The 20,289-nt window shown below is 38.8% G+C and overlaps 3 protein-coding genes across 3 annotated transcripts in view; 2 read left to right on the top strand and 1 right to left on the bottom strand.

Moving 5' to 3' along the window:
* The window catches only part of LOC125801477 (zinc finger protein 239-like), a 558,408-nt gene that overhangs the window by 382,875 nt on the left and 155,244 nt on the right, over positions 1-20,289 (bottom strand). The gene's annotated exons all lie outside the window — the stretch shown is intronic.
* Positions 1-20,289, top strand: part of LOC125801347 (zinc finger protein 271-like) — a 773,213-nt gene that overhangs the window by 682,172 nt on the left and 70,752 nt on the right. The window lies entirely within an intron of this gene.
* LOC111194581 (zinc finger protein 239-like) overlaps positions 1-20,289 on the top strand; it is a 693,226-nt gene that overhangs the window by 602,185 nt on the left and 70,752 nt on the right. The gene's annotated exons all lie outside the window — the stretch shown is intronic.

Below are 20,289 nucleotides of genomic sequence, written 5' to 3'. Positions count from 1 at the left end.
CACATATATATGCAGACCACTTGATCATGAGTACCAATTTGGAGCCCAATCGGACTTTTCTTCTCTTTTTAATAAATAGAAACACACTGATAGGGAATGTTCTGTCTTACTTATAGAGTGATAGATTTCCAGCAGGTTATATGTGGTCTCTTGCTGCGCTCTGGTGGTCATTTGGTGAAACAGTTACAGTTGAATTATTCTAAATTAAAGCTCTGCTGAACTTATTCAATCTTGCTTGTCTTGCTTAATTGAACATATTTATCCTTCTTGTTCATGATGGTCAGCCACCTGGGTCATTCTTGTTTATGCTCCACCCACTTAATTTTTTTTAAAATTTGCATAATATGCAAAACCTACTTTTGAGATCTTGTCCTTGGATCCTTGACCAATCATGACATGTTTGGTGTCAAACAGTTCAGCAGAGCTTACTCCTCAATAATTATTAAAAAAAATCTTTACATTTATAAACAATATGGCCGCCATATGCAAATGAGTTCTACCATGGTGCAGTAAAATGTCTTTAACACTTATAACTTTTGAATGCTTAACCTGACATTAATACCACTTCAGTCCTTTGATCATTACATGATTCTCAGATACCCTGTCAGTTTAAGTAGACATACACCCCCAGGGGGTGGGGCCAATGCTCGATAGCTGTTTCTCTAGAACCATACAAGCTATCAAGGTCATCCTAGCCAATTATCATCTATGGCCCATGCACTAATGGTACACCAAATGAAAATTTGATATGGACACTTTTGTGGTCACTATTAGCCAATCACATTCCAGCAAGCTTTTGACAGGCTGAATGTTAATCAGGTCAAAACTTATATACTATATACGGGTTATTTATATGCCCTTTTTATGCCTTGTGTTTTTTCAATTTAAGAACTGAATTTGTTTCACCAAATGCCCACTAGAGTGCAGCAAGACACCACATAAAACTTGATGAACACTACAGCTCAATTTATCAATGCTTTTCAACTAGTTTACTCACACCACTCATCTAGCATTGCCATTATGGTCTTTATGGTCACGCTGGTCACCCAGCTTGGTTATGCTGGCCATCCAGCTTGGTCATGCTGGCCATTCACATTGGTCATTATGGTCCTGCTGGTCATTCAGCTTTGTCCTCATAGTAATGGTGGTCTTCCAGCTTGGTCATACTGGCCAACCACCTTTGCCATGCTGGTCATCCAGTTTGGTCATTATGGTCTTCCAGCTTGGTCAATATGGTCAACAAGTTTGTCATCCAGATTAGTCATGCTGGTAATCTAGCTTGGTCTTCACGGTCTTGCTGATCATCCTCATCCAGTTTGGCGATGCCGGTCAACCGGCAACATGTTTTAAGCCTAACTGGCCTCCAGGGGTCTCTTTGCCTGTAACGCTCGAACCCCGTAAATCGCCGCTTGCGGCTATATTTATTATAGTTCTTATTCTTTTTCTGCCATAGAAGTGATTGGGCAGAAGAAACCGTAAGGCCTACAGGGCTGAGACTTGGTCATATGGTAGTACTTCTCACCGCTACTCAGATTCAAAAGATGAGCCCGATCGGCCTCAAGGGGGCGCTATGGCAAAGGTCAACGCGTTTAGCCTCGTAACTCCCACGCCCTGATAGCTAAAGCAAAAATTCTTGCATTATATGATTCCTTGGTTAATGGCAAATCAAAAAGGTCAATAGAACCACTAAGCTCCGCCCACTTAGATTTTTTGCTATTTAGCATAATATGTAAAACCTACTTTTGAGAACTTGTCCTAGGGTCATTGACCAATCCTGTCATATTTGGTGTCAAACAACTCAACAGAGTCCCACCCTCAATAATTATCGAAAAAATTGTGAAATTTGTAAACAATATGGCCGCCATATGCAAATTAATCTTACTGTGGCACACCCAAATTTACTCTAACAGCTGTAACTTTTGAATGCTTAAACCTACACTAATGCCACTTTACAATTTTGATGCCAACATGATTCTGAGGTAGCCCGTCAATCTGTGTAGACATACGCCCCCAGGGGGCGGAGCCAAAGCTAAAAATCTGTTTCTCAGGAACCGTACAAGCTATGAAGCTCTCCTTTGGCATGTATCATCTATGGCCTATGTCCTAATGTTTAACAGAAGGAAAATTTGATATGCAAATTTTTGCAATCGTTATTAGCCAATCAGATTCCAGCAAGCTTTTGACATGCTAAACAATGACCAATCAGGACGATACTTATACCCTACATGTATCTCAGGGCCTTCTATCATCCATTAAAATATGGCGTTGATTGGCCTCAAGGGGGCGCTATAGCAGAAAATCAGTTATATCTAAAGGTACAAGTGGCCTAGGCTTGTTATTCTTTTTTAGTTGTATACTTTGCTGGAGCCTTTACAACTTTGTAATTACATATGTTTACCAAAAATGCAAAGATTTTCATCAGTGGCCAAAAGAGTAAAAATTGCTCTTTTCGAACTTGTCTTTAAGTCCTTAATCAATCAAAACAAATTTGGTCTTGATGCAATCTTGAGACCCTGTAGGTAAATAATTATCAAAAAAATCTTGACATTTTAACTATATGAGGCCCATAAACCTTGATCAAACATGTACGTGAAAGCCTTTTCATAGTTATTTGGCCAAAACTCTGTCAAAGTTTAAAACATGCCAAAACTGTTGAAGCTACTAATTAACAATGACATTTGAAGTACATGTGCCAAGTATGAGCCAAATAAGTCGTCAGTAGGCTCTACAGTGAAAAAATAACTATTTTCAATTTATTCTATTTATCGCTATTTTCCAACCTAAATGGACAGAAAACAGGAAGCTTTCACCCTATCAACACACAAATTTATACACGTATATAGACTGATAATCTGATCTTGATTGCAAAATTTCAGCCAAATAGGACATGTTTTGCCTCTACAACGGCTGGAAAACTACAGCGATTTTGTAGGCCTCAAGCCTGTATCATCGCTTTTTTCAAATCTAAATGGACAGAAGTCAGGAACCTTTGACCCTATTAACACAGAAATTGACATACATATATAGACTGATATTGTGATCCTGGTGGCAAATTTTGAGCCAAATCAGATATTTTTTGCCTCTAATATGGCCAAAGAGCAACAGCCATTTTGTAGGCCATAAGCCTGTATTATCACTTTTTTCAAACCTAAATGGTCAGAAGTCAGGAACCTTTGACCCTATCAACACACAAATTTACATACATGTATATACAGACCACTTGATCATGAGTACCAATTTGGAGCCCAATCGGACTTTTCTTCTCTTTTTAATAAATAGAAACACACTGATACGGAATGTTCTGTCTTTCTGATAGAATGATAGATTTCCAGCAGGTTATATGTGGTCTCTTGCTGCGCTCTGGTGGTCATTTGGTGAAACAGCTACAGGTGAATTATTCTAAATTAAAGCTCTGCTGAATTTATTCAATCTTGCTTGTCTTGCTTAATTGAACATATTTATCCTTCTTGTTCATGCTGGTCAGCCGCCTGGGTCATTCTTGTTTATGCTCCACCCACTTAATTTTTTTTTTAAATTTGCATAATATGCAAAACCTACTTTTGAGATCTTGTCCTTGGATCCTTGACCAATCATGACATGTTTGGTGTCAAACAGTTCAGCAGAGCTTACTCCTCAATAATTATTAAAAAAATCTTTACATTTATAAACAATATGGCCGCCATATGCAAATGAGTTCTACCATGGTGCAGTAAAATGTCTTTAACACTTATAACTTTTGAATGCTTAACCTGACACTAATACCACTTCAGTCCTTTGATCATTACATGATTCTCAGATACCCTGTCAGTTTAAGTAGACATACACCCCCCCAGGGGGCGGGGCCAATGCTCGATAGCTGTTTCTCTAGAACCATACAAGCTATCAAGGTCATCCTAGCCAATTATCATCTATGGCCCATGCACTAATGGTACACCAAATGAAAATTTGATATGGACACTTTTGTGGTCACTATTAGCCAATCACATTCCAGCAAGCTTTTAACAGGCGGAATGTTAATCAGGTCAAAACTTATATACTATATACGGGTTATTTATATGCCCTTTTTATGCCTTGTGTTTTTTCAATTTAAGAACTGAATTTGTTTCACCAAATGCGCACTAGAGTGCAGTAAGACACCACATAAAACCTGATGAACACTACAGCTCAATTTATCAATGCTTTTCAACTAGTTTACTCACACCACTCATCTAGCATTGCCATTATGGTCTTTATGGTCACGCTGGTCACCCAGCTTGGTTATGCTGGCCATCCAGCTTGGTCATTCTGGCCATTCACATTGGTCATTATGGTCCTGCTGGTCATTCAGCTTTGTCCTCATAGTAATGGTGGTCTTCCAGTTTGGTCATACTGGCCAACCACCTTTGCCATGCTGGTCATGGCAAATCAGTTTGTCATCCAGATTAGTCATGCTGGTAATCTAGCTTGGTCTTCACGGTCATGCTGGTCATCCTCATCCAGTTTGGCGATGCCGGTCAACCGGCAACAAGTTTTAAGCCTAACTGGCCTCCAGGGGTCTCTTTGCCTGTAACGCTCGAACCCCGTAAATCGCCGCTTGCGGCTATATTTATTATAGTTCTTATTCTTTTTCTGCCATAGAAGTGATTGGGCAGAAGAAACCGTAAGGCCTACAGTGCTGAGACTTGGTCATATGGTAGTACTTCTCACCGCTACTCAGATTCAAAAGATGAGCCCGATCGGCCTCAAGGGGGCGCTATGGCGAAGGTCAACGCGTTTGGCCTCGTAACTCCTACGCCCTGATAGCAAGAGCAAAAATTCTTGCATTATATGATTCCTTGGTTAATGGCAAATCAAAAAGGTCAATAGAACCACTAAGCTCCGCCCACTTAGATTTTTTGCTATTTAGCATAATATGCAAAACCTACTTTTGAGAACTTGTCCTAGGGTCATTGACCAATCCTGTCATATTTGGTGTCAAACAACTCAGCAGAGTCCCAACCTCAATAATTATCAAAAAAAATGTGAAATTTTTAAACAATATGGCCGCCATATGCAAATTAATCTTACCGTGGCACACCCAAATTTACTCTAACAGCTGTAACTTTTGAATGCTTAAACCTACACTAATGCCACTTTACAACTTTGATGCCAACATGATTCTGAGGTAGCCCGTCAATCTGTGTAGACATAAGCCCCCAGGGGGCGGAGCCAAAGCTAAAAATCTGTTTCTCAGGAACCGTACAAGCTATGAAGCTCTCCTTTGGCATGTATCATCTATGGCCTATGCCCTAATGTTTTACAGAAGGAAAATTTGATATGCAAATTTTTGCAATCGTTATTAGCCAATCAGATTCCAGTAAGCTTTTGACAGGCTAAACAATGACCAATCAGGACGATACTTATACCCTACATGTATCTCAGGGCCTTCTATCATCCATTAAAATATGGCGTTGATTGGCCTCAAGGGGGCGCTATAGCAGAAAATCAGTTATATCTAAAGGTACAAGTGGCCTAGTCTTGTTATTCTTTTTTATTTTTATACTTTGCTGTAGCCTTTACAACTTTGTAATTACATGTGTTTACCAAAAATGCAAAGATTTTCATCAGTGGCCAAAAGAGTAAAAATTGCTCTTTTCGAACTTGTCTTTAAGTCCTTAATCAATCAAAACAAATTTGGTCATGATGCAATCTTGAGACCCTGTAGGTAAATAATTATCAAAAAAATCTTGACATTTTAACTATTTGAGGCCCATAAACCTTGATCAAACATGTACGTGAAAGCCTTTTCAGAGTTATTTGGCCAAAACTCTGTCAAAGTTTAAAACATGCCAAAACTGTTGAAGCTACTGATTAACAATGACATTTGAAGTACATGTGCCAAGTATGAGCCAAATAAGTCTTCAGTAGGCTCTACAGTGCAAAAATAACTATTTTCAATTTATTTTATTTATCGCTATTTTCCAACCTAAATGGACAGAAGACAGGAACCTTTCACCCTATCAACACACAAATTTATACACATATATAGACTGATAATCTGATCTTGATTGCAAATTTTCAGCCAAATCGGACATGTTTTGCAGCTACAACGGCTGGAAAACTACAGCGATTTTGTAGGCCATAAGCCTGTATTATCGCTTTTTTCAAATCTAAATGGACAGAAGTCAGGAACCTTTGACCCTATTGACACAGAAATTGACATACATATATAGACTGATATTGTGATCCTGATTGCAAATTTTGAGCCAAATCAGATATTTTTTGCCTCTAATATGGCCAAAGAGCAACAGCCATTTTGTAGGCCATAAGCCTGTATTATCACTTTTTTCAAACCTAAATGGTCAGAAGTCAGGAACCTTTGACCCTATCAACACACAAATTTACATACATGTATATACAGACCACTTGATCATGAGTACCAATTTGGAGCCCAATCTGACTTTTCTTCTCTTTTTAATAAATAGAAACACACTGATAGGGAATGTTCTGTCTTTCTGATAGAGTGATAGATTTCCAGCAGGTTATATGTGGTCTCTTGCTGCGCTCTGGTGGTCATTTGGTGAAACAGCTACAGGTGAATTATTCTAAATTAAAGCTCTGCTGAACTTATTCAATCTTGCTTGTCTTGCTTAATTGAACATATTTATCCTTCTTGTTCATGCTGGTCAGCCGCCTGGGTCATTCTTGTTTATGCTCCACCCACTTAATTTTTTTTTTACATTTGCATAATATGCAAAACCTACTTTTGAGATCTTGTCCTTGGATCCTTGACCAATCATGACATGTTTGGTGTCAAACAGTTCAGCAGAGCTTACTCCTCAATAATTATTAAAAAAATCTTTACATTTATAAACAATATGGCCGCCATATGCAAATGAGTTCTACCATGGTGCAGTAAAATGTCTTTAACACTTATAACTTTTGAATGCTTAACCTGACACTAATACCACTTCAGTCCTTTGATCATTACATGATTCTCAGATACCCTGTCAGTTTAAGTAGACATACACCCCCCCAGGGGGCGGAGCCAATGCTCGATAGCTGTTTCTCTAGAACCATACAAGCTATCAAGGTCATCCTAGCCAATTATCATCTATGGCCCATGCACTAATGGTACACCAAATGAAAATTTGATATGGACACTTTTGTGGTCACTATTAGCCAATCGCATTCCAGTAAGCTTTTGACAGGCTGAATGTTAATCAGGTCAAAACTTATACACTATTATTGATATTATTGGTTATTGATACGTGCCCTTTTATGCCTCACTGCTAGGCTCTCCGAATGCCCACTAGATGAACACTACAGCTCAATTTATCAATGCTTTTCAACTAGTTTACTCACACCACTCATCTAGCATTGTCATTATGGTCTTTATGGTCACGCTGGTCACCTAGCTTGGTTATGCTGCCCATCCAGCTAGGTCATTCTGGTCATTCACATTGGTCATTATGGTCCTGCTGGTCATTCAGCTTTGTCATCATAGCAATGCTGGTCATCCAGCTTGGTCATACTGGCCAAACACCTTTGCCATGCTGGTCATCCAGTTGGGTAATGCCGGTCAACCGGCAACATGTTTTAAGCCTAACTGGCCTCCAGGGGTCTCTTTGCCTGTAACGCTCGAACCCCGTAAATCGCCGCTTGCGGCTATATTTATTATTATTATTCTTATTCTTTTTCTGCCATAGAAGTGATTGGGCAGAAGAAACCGTAAGGCCTACAGGGCTGAGACTTGGTCATATGGTAGTACTTCTCACCGCTACTCAGATTCAAAAGATGAGCCCGATCGGCCTCAAGGGGGCGCTATGGCGAAGGTCAACGCGTTTGGCCTCGTAACTCCTACGCCCTGATAGCTAGACCAAAAATTCTTGCATTATATGATTCCTTGGTTAATGGCAAATCAAAAAGGTCAATAGAACCACTAAGCTCCGCCCACTTAGATTTTTTGCTATTTAGCATAATATGCAAAACCTACTTTTGAGAACTTGTCCTAGGGTCATTGACCAATCCTGTCATATTTGGTGTCAAACAACTCAGCAGAGTCCCAACCTCAATAATTATCAAAAAAATTGAGAAATTTTTAAACAATATGGCCGCCATATGCAAATTAATCTTACCGTGGCACACCCAAATTTACTCTAACAGCTGTAACTTTTGAATGCTTAAACCTACACTAATGCCACTTTACAACTTTGATGCCAACATGATTCTGAGGTAGCCCATCAATCTGTGTAGACATACGCCCCCAGGGGGCGGAGCCAAAGCTAAAAATCTGTTTCTCAGGAACCGTACAAGCTATGAAGCTCTCCTTTGACATGTATCATCTATGTCCTATGTCCTAATGTTTTACAAAAGGAAAATTTGATATGCAAATTTTTGCGATCGTTATTAGCCAATCAGATTCCAGCAAGCTTTTGACATGCTAAACAATGACCAATCAGGACGATACTTATACCCTACATGTATCTCAGGGCCTTCTATCATCCATTAAAATATGGCGTTGATTGGCCTCAAGGGGGCGCTATAGCAGAAAATCAGTTATATCTAAAGGTACAAGTGGCCTAGGCTTGTTATTCTTTTTTAGTTGTATACTTTGCTGTAGCCTTTACAACTTTGTAACTACATATGTTTACCAAAAATGCAAAGATTTTCATCAGTGGCCAAAAGAGTAAAAATTGCTCTTTTCGAACTTGTCTTTAAGTCCTTAATCAATCAAAACAAATTTGGTCTTGATGCAATCTTGAGACCCTGTAGGTAAATAATTATCAAAAAAATCTTGACATTTTAACTATTTGAGGCCCATAAACCTTGGTCAAACATGTACGTGAAAGCCTTTTCAGAGTTATTTGGCCAAAACTCTGTCAAAGTTTAAAACATGCCAAAACTGTCGAAGCTACTAATTAACAATGACATTTGAAGTACATGTGCCAAGTATGAGCCAAATAAGTCTTCAGTAGGCTCTACAGTGAAAAAATAACTATTTTCAATTTATTCTATTTATCGCTATTTTCCAACCTAAATGGACAGAAGACAGGAACCTTTCACCCTATCAACACACAAATTTATACACATATATAGACTGATACTCTGATCTTGACTGCAAATTTTCAGCCAAATCGGACATGTTTTGCCTCTACAACGGCTGGAAAACTACAGCGATTTTGTAGGCCTCAAGCCTTTATTATCGCTTTTTTCAAATCTAAATGGACAGAACTCAGGAACCTTTGACCCTATTGACACAGAAATTGACATACATATATAGACTGCTATTGTGATCCTGATTGCAAATTTTGAGCCAAATCAGATATTTTTTGCCTCTAATATGGCCAAAGAGCAACAGCCATTTTGTAGGCCATAAGCCTGTATTATCACTTTTTTCAAACCTAAATGGTCAGAAGTCAGGAACCTTTGACCCTATCAACACACAAATTTACATACATGTATATACAGACCACTTGATCATGAGTACCAATTTGGAGCCCAATCGGACTTTTCTTCTCTTTTTAATAAATAGAAACACACTGATGGGGAATGTTCTGTCTTTCTGATAGAGTGATAGAGTTCCAGCAGGTTATATGTGGTCTCTTGCTGCGCTCTGGTGGTCATTTGGTGAAACAGCTACAGGTGAATTATTCTTAATTAAAGCTCTGCTGAACTTATTCAATCTTGCTTGTCTTGCTAAATTGAACATATTTATCCTCCTTGTTCATGCTGGTCAGCCGCCTGGGTCATTCTTGTTTATGCTCCACCCACTTAATTTTTTTTTAAATTTGCATAATATGCAAAACCTACTTTTGAGATCTTGTCCTTGGATCCTTGACCAATCATGACATATTTGGTGTCAAACAGTTCAGCAGAGCTTACTCCTCAATAATTATTAAAAAAATCTTTACATTTATAAACAATATGGCCGCCATATGCAAATGAGTTCTACCATGGTGCAGTAAAATGTCTTTAACACTTATAACTTTTGAATGCTTAACCTGACACTAATACCACTTCAGTCCTTTGATCATTACATGATTTTCAGATACCTTGTCAGTTTAAGTAGACATACACCCCCCCAGGGGGCGGGGCAAATGCTCGATAGCTGTTTCTCTAGAACCATACAAGCTATCAAGGTCATCCTAGCCAATTATCATCTATGGCCCATGCACTAATGGTACACCAAATGAAAATTTGATATGGACACTTTTGTGGTCACTATTAGCCAATCACATTCCAGCAAGCTTTTAACAGGCGGAATGTTAATCAGGTCAAAACTTATATACTATATACGGGTTATTTATATGCCCTTTTTATGCCTTGTGTTTTTTCAATTTAAGAACTGAATTTGTTTCACCAAATGCCCACTAGAGTGCAGTAAGACACCACATAAAACCTGATGAACACTACAGCTCAATTTATCAATGCTTTTCAACTAGTTTACTCACACCACTCATCTAGCATTGCCATTATGGTCTTTATGGTCACGCTGGTCACCCAGCTTGGTTATGCTGGCCATCCAGCTTGGTCATGCTGGACATTCACATTGGTCATTATGGTCCTGCTGGTCATTCAGCTTTGTCCTCATAGTAATGGTGGTCTTCCAGCTTGGTCATACTGGCCAACCACCTTTGCCATGCTGGTCATCCAGTTTGGTCATTATGGTCTTCCAGCTTGGTAAATATGGTCAACAAGTTTGTCATCCAGATTAGTCATGCTGGTAATCTAGCTTGGTCTTCACGGTCATGCTGGTCATCCTCATCCAGTTTGGCGATGCCGGTCAACCGGCAACATGTTTTAAGCCTAACTGGCCTCCAGGGGTCTCTTTGCCTGTAACGCTCGAACCCCGTAAATCGCCGCTTGCGGCTATATTTAGGGGTTCGAGCACGTAGTGCTAGAAACCCTATTGTAATTGTTCTGATTATTATTATTATTATTATTATTATTATTATTATAGTTCTTATTCTTTTTCTGCCATAGAAGTGATTGGGCAGAAGAAACCGTAAGGCCTACAGGGCTGAGACTTGGTCATATGGTAGTACTTCTCACCGCTACTCAGATTCAAAAGATGAGCCCGATCGGCCTCAAGGGGGCGCTATGGCGAAGGTCAACGCGTTTGGCCTCGTAACTCCTACGCCCTGATAGCTAGAGCAAAAATTCTTGCATTATATGATTCCTTGGTTAATGACAAATCAAAAAGGTCAATAGAACCACTAAGCTCCGCCCACTTAGATTTTTTGCTATTTAGCATAATATGCAAAACCTACTTTTGAGAACTTGTCCTAGGGTCATTGACCAATCCTGTCATATTTGGTGTCAAACAACTCAGCAGAGTCCCAACCTCAATAATTATCGAAAAAATTGAGAAATTTTTAAACAATATGGCCGCCATATGCAAATTAATCTTACCGTGGCACACCCAAATTTACTCTAACAGCTGTAACTTTTGAATGCTTAAACCTACACTAATGCCACTTTACAACTTTGATGCCAACATGATTCTGAGGTAGCCCGTCAATCTGTGTAGACATACGCCCCCAGGGGGCGGAGCCAAAGCTAAAAATCTGTTTCTCAGGAACCGTACAAGCTATGAAGCTCTCCTTTGGCATGTATCATCTATGGCCTATGGCCTAATGTTTAAAAGAAGGAAAATTTGATATGCAAATTTTTGCGATCGTTATTAGCCAATCAGTTTCCAGCAAGCTTTTGACAGGCTAAACAATGACCAATCAGGACGATACTTATACCCTACATGTATCTCAGGGCCTTCTATCATCCTTTAAAATATGGCGTTGATTGGCCTCAAGGGGGCGCTATAGCAGAAAATCAGTTATATCTAAAGGTACAAGTGGCCTAGGCTTGTTATTCTTTTTTAGTTGTATACTTTGCTGTAGCCTTTACAACTTTGTAATTACATGTGTTTACCAAAAATGCAAAGATTTTCTTCAGTGGCCAAAAGAGTAAAAATTGCTCTTTTCGAACTTGTCTTTAAGTCCTTAATCAATCAAAACAAATTCGGACTTGATGCAATCTTGAAACCCTGTAGGTAAATAATTATCAAAAAAATCTTGACATTTTAACTATTTGAGGCCCATAAACCTTGATCAAACATGTACGTGAAAGCCTTTTCAGACTTATTTGGCCAAAACTCTGTCAAAGTTTAAAACATGCCAAAACTGTTGAAGCTACTAATTAACAATGACATTTGAAGTACATGTGCCAAGTATGAGCCAAATAAGTCTTCAGTAGGCTCTACAGTGAAAAAATAACTATTTTCAATTTATTCTATTTATCGCTATTTTCCAACCTAAATGGACAGAAGACAGGAACCTTTCACCCTATCAACACACAAATTTATACACATATATAGACTGATAATCTGATCTTGATTGCAAATTTTCAGCCAAATCGGACATGTTTTGCCTCTACAACGGCTGGAAAACTAAAGCGATTTTGTGGGCCTCAAGCCTGTATTATCGCTTTTTTCAAATCTAAATGGACAGAAGTCAGGAACCTTTGACCCTATTGACACAGAAATTGACATACATATATAGACTGATATTGTGATCCTGATTGCAAATTTTGAGCCAAATCAGATATTTTTTGCCTCTAATATGGCCAAAGAGCAACAGCCATTTTGTAGGCCATAAGCCTGTATTATCACTTTTTTCAAACCTAAATGGTCAGAAGTCAGGAACCTTTGACCTTATCAACACACAAATTTACATACATGTATATACAGACCACTTGATCATGAGTACCAATTTGGAGCCCAATCGGACTTTTCTTCTCTTTTTAATAAATAGAAACACACTGATAGGGAATGTTCTGTCTTTCTGATAGAGTGATAGATTTCCAGCAGGTTATATGTGGTCTCTTGCTGCGCTCTGGTGGTCATTTGGTGAAACAGCTACAGGTGAATTATTCTCAATTAAAGCTCTGCTGAACTTATTTAATCTTCCTTGTCTTGCTTAATTAAACATATTTATCCTTCTTGGTCATGCTGCTCAGCCACCTGGGTAATTCTTGTTTATGCTCCACCCAATAAATTTTTTTTTATTTGCATAATATGCAAAACCTACTTTTGAGATCTTGTCTTTGCCTCCTTGACCAATCATGACATGTTTGGTGTCAAACAGTTCAGCAGAGCTTACTCCTCAATAATTATTAAAAAAATCTTTACATTTATAAAAAATATGGCCGCCATATGCAAATGAGTTCTACAATGGTGCAGTAAAATGTCTTTAACACTTATAACTTTTGAATGCTTAACCTGACACTAATACCACTTCAGTCCTTTGATCATTACATGATTCTCAGATACCCTGTCAGTTTAAGTAGACATACACCCCCCCAGGGGGCGGGGCCAATGCTCGATAGCTGTTTCTCTAGAACCATACAAGCTATCAAGGTCATCCTAGCCAATTATCATCTATGGCCCATGCACTAATGGTACACCAAATGAAAATTTGATATGGACACTTTTGTGGTCACTATTAGCCAATCACATTCCAGCAAGCTTTTAACAGGCGGAATGTTAATCAGGTCAAAACTTATATACTATATACGGGTTATTTATATGCCCTTTTTATGCCTTGTGTTTTTTCAATTTAAGAACTGAATTTGTTTCACCAAATGCGCACTAGAGTGCAGTAAGACACCACATAAAACCTGATGAACACTACAGCTCAATTTATCAATGCTTTTCAACTAGTTTACTCACACCACTCATCTAGCATTGCCATTATGGTCTTTATGGTCACGCTGGTCACCCAGCTTGGTTATGCTGGCCATCCAGCTTGGTCATGCTGGCCATTCACATTGGTCATTATGGTCCTGCTGGTCATTCAGCTTTGTCCTCATAGTAATGGTGGTCTTCCAGCTTGGTCATACTGGCCAACCACCTTTGCCATGCTGGTCATCCAGTTTGGTCATTATGGTCTTCCAGCTTGGTCAATATGGTCAACAAGTTTGTCATCCAGATTAGTCATGCTGGTAATCTAGCTTGGTCTTCACGGTCATGCTGGTCATCCTCATCCAGTTTGGCGATGCCGGTCAACCGGCAACATGTTTTAAGCCTAACTGGCCTCCAGGGGTCTCTTTGCCTGTAACGCTCGAACCCCGTAAATCGCCGCTTGCGGCTATATTTATTATTATTATTATAGTTCTTATTCTTTTTCTGCCATAGAAGTGATTGGGCAGAAGAAACCGTAAGGCCTACAGGGCTGAGACTTGGTCATATGGTAGTACTTCTCACCGCTACTCAGATTCAAAAGATGAGCCCGATCGGCCTCAAGGGGGCGCTATGGCGAAGGTCAACGCGTTTGGCCTTGTAACTCCTACGCCCTGATAGCTAGAGCAAAAATTCTTGCATTATATGATTCCTTGGTTAATGGCAAATCAAAAACGTCAATAGAACCACTAAGCTCCGCCCACTTAGATTTTTTGCTATTTAGCATAATATGCAAAACCTACTTTTGAGAACTTGTCCTAGGGTCATTGACCAATCCTGTCATATTTGGTATCAAACAACTCAGCAGAGTCCCAACCTCAATAATTATCGAAAAAATCTTGAAATTTGTAAACAATATGGCCGCCATATGCAAATTAATCTTACCGTGGCACATCCAAATTTACTCTAACAGCTGTAACTTTTGAATGCTTAAACCTACACTAATGCCACTTTACAACTTTGATGCCAACATGATTCTGAGGTAGCCCGTCAATCTGTGTAGACATACGCCCCCAGGGGGCGGAGCCAAAGCTAAAAATCTGTTTCTCAGGAACCGTACAAGCTATGAAGCTCTCCTTTGGCATGTATCATCTATGGCCTATGTCCTAATGTTTTACAGAAGGAAAATTTGATATGCAAATTTTTGCAATCGTTATTAGCCAATCAGATTCCAGCAAGCTTTTGACAGGCTAAACAATGACCAATCAGGACGATACTTATACCCTACATGTATCTCAGGGCCTTCTATCATCCATTAAAATATGGCGTTGATTGGCCTCAAGGGGGCGCTATAGCAGAAAATCAGTTATATCTAAAGGTACAAGTGGCCTAGGCTTGTTATTCTTTTTTAGTTGTATACTTTGCTGTAGCCTTTACAACTTTGTAATTACATGTGTTTACCAAAAATGCAAAGATTTTCATCAGTGGCCAAAAGAGTAAAACTTGCTCTTTTCGAACTTCTCTTTAAGTCCTTAATCAATCAAAACAAATTTGGTCTTGATGCAATCTTGAGACCCTGTAGGTAAATAATTATCAAAAAAATCTTGACATTTTAACCATTTGAGGCCCATAAACCTTGATCAAACATGTACGTGAAAGCCTTTTCAGAGTTATTTGGCCAAAACTCTGTCAAAGTTTAAAACATGCCAAAACTGTTGAAGCTACTAATTAACAATGACATTTCAAGCACATGTGCCAAGTATGAGCCAAATAAGTCTTCAGTAGGCTCTACAGTGAAAAAAAAACTATTTTCAATTTATTCTATTTATCGCTATTTTCCAACCTAAATGGACAGAAGACAGGAACCTTTCACCCTATCAACACACAAATTTATACACATATATAGACTGATAATCTGATCTTGATTGCAAATTTTCAGCCAAATCGGACATGTTTTCCCTCTACAACGGCTGGAAAACTGCAGCGATTTTGTAGGCCTCAAGCCTGTATTATCGCTTTTTTCAAATCTAAATGGACAGAAGTCAGGAACCTTTGACCCTATCGACACAGAAATTTACATACGTATATAGACTGATATTGTGATCTTGATTGCAAATTTTGAGCCAAATCAGACATTTTTTGCCTCTAATATGGCCAAAGAGCAACAGCCATTTTGTAGGCCATAAGCCTGTATTATCACTTTTTTCAAACCTAAATGGACAGAAGTCAGGAACCTTTGACCCTATCAACACACAAATTTACACACATATATATGCAGACCACTTGATCATGAGTACCAATTTGGAGCCCAATCTGACTTTTCTTCTCTTTTTAATAAATAGAAACACACTGATAGGGAATGTTCTGTCTTACTTATAGAGTAATAGATTTCCAGCAGGTTATATGTGGTCTCTTGCTGCGCTCTGGTGGTCATTTGGTGAAACAGTTACAGTTGAATTATTCTAAATAAAAGCTCTGCTGAACTTATTTAATCTTGCTTGTCTTGCTTAATTGAAGATCTTTATCCTTCTTGGTCATGCTAGTCAGCCGCCTGGGTCATTCTTGTTTATGCTCCACACACTTAATTTTTTTTTAAATTTGCATAATATCCAAAACCTACTTTTGAGATCTTGTCCTTGGATCCTTGACCAATCATGACATGTTTGGTGTCAAACAGTTCAGCAGAGCTTACTCCTCAATAATTATTTAAAAAATCTTTACATTTATAAACAATATGGCCGCCATATGCAAATGAGTTCTACCATGGTGCAGTAAAATGTCTTTAACACATAACTTTTGAATGCTTAACCTGACACTAATACCACTTCAGTCCTTTGATCATTACATGATTCTCAGATACCCTGTCAGTTTAAGTAGACATACACCCCCAGGGGGCGGGGCCAATGCTCGATAGCTGTTTCTCTAGAACCATACAAGCTATCAAGGTCATCCTAGCCAATTATCATCTATGGCCCATGCACTAATGGTACACCAAATGAAAATTTGATATGGACTCTTTTGTGGTCACTATTAGCCAATCACATTCCAGCAAGCTTTTAACAGGCGGAATGTTAATCAGGTCAAAACTTATATACTATATACGGGTTATTTATATGCCCTTTTTATGCCTCGTGTTTTTTCAATTTAAGAACTGAATTTGTTTCACCAAATGCGCACTAGAGTGCAGTAAGACACCACATAAAACCTGATGAACACTACAGCTCAATTTATCAATGCTTTTCAACTAGTTTACTCACACCACTCATCTAGCATTGCCATTATGGTCTTTATGGTCACGCTGGTCACCCAGCTTGGTTATGCTGGCCTTCCAGCTTGGTCATGCTGGCCATTCACATTGGTCATTATGGTCCTGCTGGTCATTCAGCTTTGTCCTCATAGTAATGGTGGTCTTCCAGCTTGGTCATACTGGCCAACCACCTTTGCCATGCTGGTCATCCAGTTTGGTCATTATGGTCCTCCAGCTTGGTCAATATGGTCAACAAGTTTGTCATCCAGATTAGTCATGCTGGTAATCTAGCTTGGTCTTCACGGTCATGCTGGTCATCCTCATCCAGTTTGGCGATGCCGGTCAACCGGCAACATGTTTTAAGCCTAACTGGCCTCCAGGGGTCTCTTTGCCTGTAACGCTCGAACCCCGTAAATCGCCGCTTGCGGCTATATTTATTATTATTATTATTATTATAGTTCTTATTCTTTTTCTGCCATAGAAGTGATTGGGCAGAAGAAACCGTAAGGCCTACAGGGCTGAGACTTGGTCATATGGTAGTACTTCTCACCGCTACTCAGATTCAAAAGATGAGCCCGATCGGCCTCAAGGGGGCGCTATGGCGAAGGTCAACGCGTTTGGGCTCGTAACTCCTACGCCCTGATAGCTAGAGCAAAAATTCTTGCATTACATGATTCCTTGGTTAATGGCAAATCAAAAAGGTCAATAGAACCACTAAGCTCCGCCCACTTAGATTTTTTGCTATTTAGCATAATATGCAAAACCTACTTTTGAGAACTTGTCCTAGGGTCATTGACCAATCCTGTCATATTTGGTATCAAACAACTCAGCAGAGTCCCAACCTCAATAATTATCGAAAAAATTGAGAAATTTGTAAACAATATGGCCGCCATATGCAAATTAATCTTACCGTGGCACACCCAAATTTACTCTAACAGCTGTAACTTTTGAATGCTTAAACCTACACTAATGCCACTTTACAACTTTGATGGCAACATGATTCTGAGGTAGCCCGTCAATCTGTGTAGACATACGCCCCCAGGGGGCGGAGCCAAAGCTAAAAATCTGTTTCTCAGGAACCGTACAAGCTATGAAGCTCTCCTTTGGCATGTATCATCTATGGCCTATGTCCTAATGTTTTACAGAAGGAAAATTTGATATGCAAATTTTTGCGATCGTTATTAGCCAATCAGATTCCAGCAAGCTTTTGACATGCTAAACAATGACCAGTCAGGACGATACTTATACGCTACATGTATCTCAGGGCCTTCTATCATCCATTAAAATATGGCGTTGATTGGCCTCAAGGGGGCGCTATAGCAGAAAATCAGTTATATCTAAAGGTACAAGTGGCCTAGGCTTGTTATTCTTTTTTAGTTGTATACTTTCCTGTAGCCTTTACAACTTTGCAATTACATGTGTTTACCAAAAATGCAAAGATTTTCATCAGTGGCCAAAATAATAAAAATTGCTCTTTTCGAACTTGTCTTTAAGTCCTTAATCAATCAAAACAAATTTGGTCTTGATGCAATCTTGAGACCCTGTAGGTAAATAATTATCAAAAAAATCTTGCCATTTTAACTATTTGAGGCCCATAAACCTTGATCAAACATGTACGTGAATGCCTTTTCAGAGTTATTTGGCCAAAACTCTGTCAAAGTTTAAAGCATGCCAAAACTGTTGAAGCTACTAATTAACAATGACATTTGAAGCACATGTGCCAAGTATGAGCCAAATAAGTCTTCAGTAGGCTCTACAGTGAAAAAATAACTATTTTCAATTTATTCTATTTATCGCTATTTTCCAACCTAAATGGACAGAAGACAGGAACCTTTCACCCTATCAACACACAAATTTATACACATATATACACTGATAATCTGATCTTGATTGCAAATTTTCAGCCAAATCGGACATGTTTTGCCTCTACAACGGCTGGAAAACTACAGCGATTTTGTAGGCCTCAAGCCTGTATTATCGCTTTTTTCAAATCTAAATGGACAGAAGTCAGGAACCTTTGACCCTATTGACACAGAAATTGACATACATATATAGACTGATATTGTGATCCTGATTGCAAATTTTGAGCCAAATCATATTTTTTTTGCCTCTAATATGGCCAAAGAGCAACAGCCATTTTGTAGGCCATAAGCCTGTATTATCACTTTTTTCAAACCTAAATGGTCATAAGTCAGGAACCTTTGACCCTATCAACACACAAATTTTTATACATGTATATACAGACCACTTGATCATGATTGCAAATTTTTAGCCAAATCAGATATTTTTTGCCTCTAATATGGCCAAAGAGCAACAGCCATTTTGTAGGCTGTATTATCACTTTTTTCAAACCTAAATGGTCAGAAGTCAGGAACCTTTGACCCTATCAACACACAAATTTACATACATGTATATACAGACCACTTGATCATGAGTACCAATTTGGAGCCCAATCGGACTTTTCTTCTCTTTTTAATAAATAGAAACACACTGATAGGGAATGTTCTGTCTTACTTATAGAGTGATAGATTTCCAGCAGGTTATATGTGGTCTCTTGCTGCGCTCTGGTGGTCATTTGGTGAAACAGCTACAGGTGAATTATTCTAAATTAAAGCTCTGCTGAACTTATTCAATCTTGCTTGTCTTGCTTAATTGAACATATTTATCCTTCTTGTTCATGATGGTCAGCCGCCTGGGTCATTCTTGTTAATTTTGTCTTAATTTTGTCTTAATTTTTTTTTGTAATTTGCATAATATGCAAAACCTACTTTTGAGATCTTGTCCTTGGATCCTTGACCAATCATGACATGTTTGGTGTCAAACAGTTCAGCAGAGCTTACTCCTCAATAATTATTTAAAAAATCTTTACATTTATAAACAATATGGCCGCCATATGCAAATGAGTTCTACCATGGTGCAGTAAAATGTCTTTAACACTTATAACTTTTGAATGCTTAACCTGACACTAATACCACTTCAGTCCTTTGATCATTACATGATTCTCAGATACCCTGTCAGTTTAAGTAGACATACACCCCCAGGGGGCGGGGCCAATGCTCTATAGCTGTTTCTCTAGAAGCATACAAGCTATCAAGGTCATCCTAGCCAATTACCATCTGTGGCCCATGCACTAATGGTACACCAAATGAAAATTTGATATGGACACTTTTGTGGTCACTATTAGCCAATCACATTCCAGCAAGCTTTTAACAGGCGGAATGTTAATCAGGTCAAAACTTATATACTATATACGGGTTATTTATATGCCCTTTTTATGCCTTGTGTTTTTTTCAATTTAAGAACTGAATTTGTTTCACCAAATGCCCACTAGAGTGCAGTAAGACACCACATAAAACCTGATGAACACTACAGCTCAATTTATCAATGCTTTTCAACTAGTTTACTC

The sequence above is a fragment of the Astyanax mexicanus genome, chromosome 4, assembly GCF_023375975.1.
Source record: "Astyanax mexicanus isolate ESR-SI-001 chromosome 4, AstMex3_surface, whole genome shotgun sequence".
Lineage (NCBI taxonomy): Eukaryota > Metazoa > Chordata > Actinopteri > Characiformes > Acestrorhamphidae > Astyanax > Astyanax mexicanus.
Note: the sequence above shows the minus strand (reverse complement) of the source record. Positions and strands in the feature narration are given on the sequence as shown.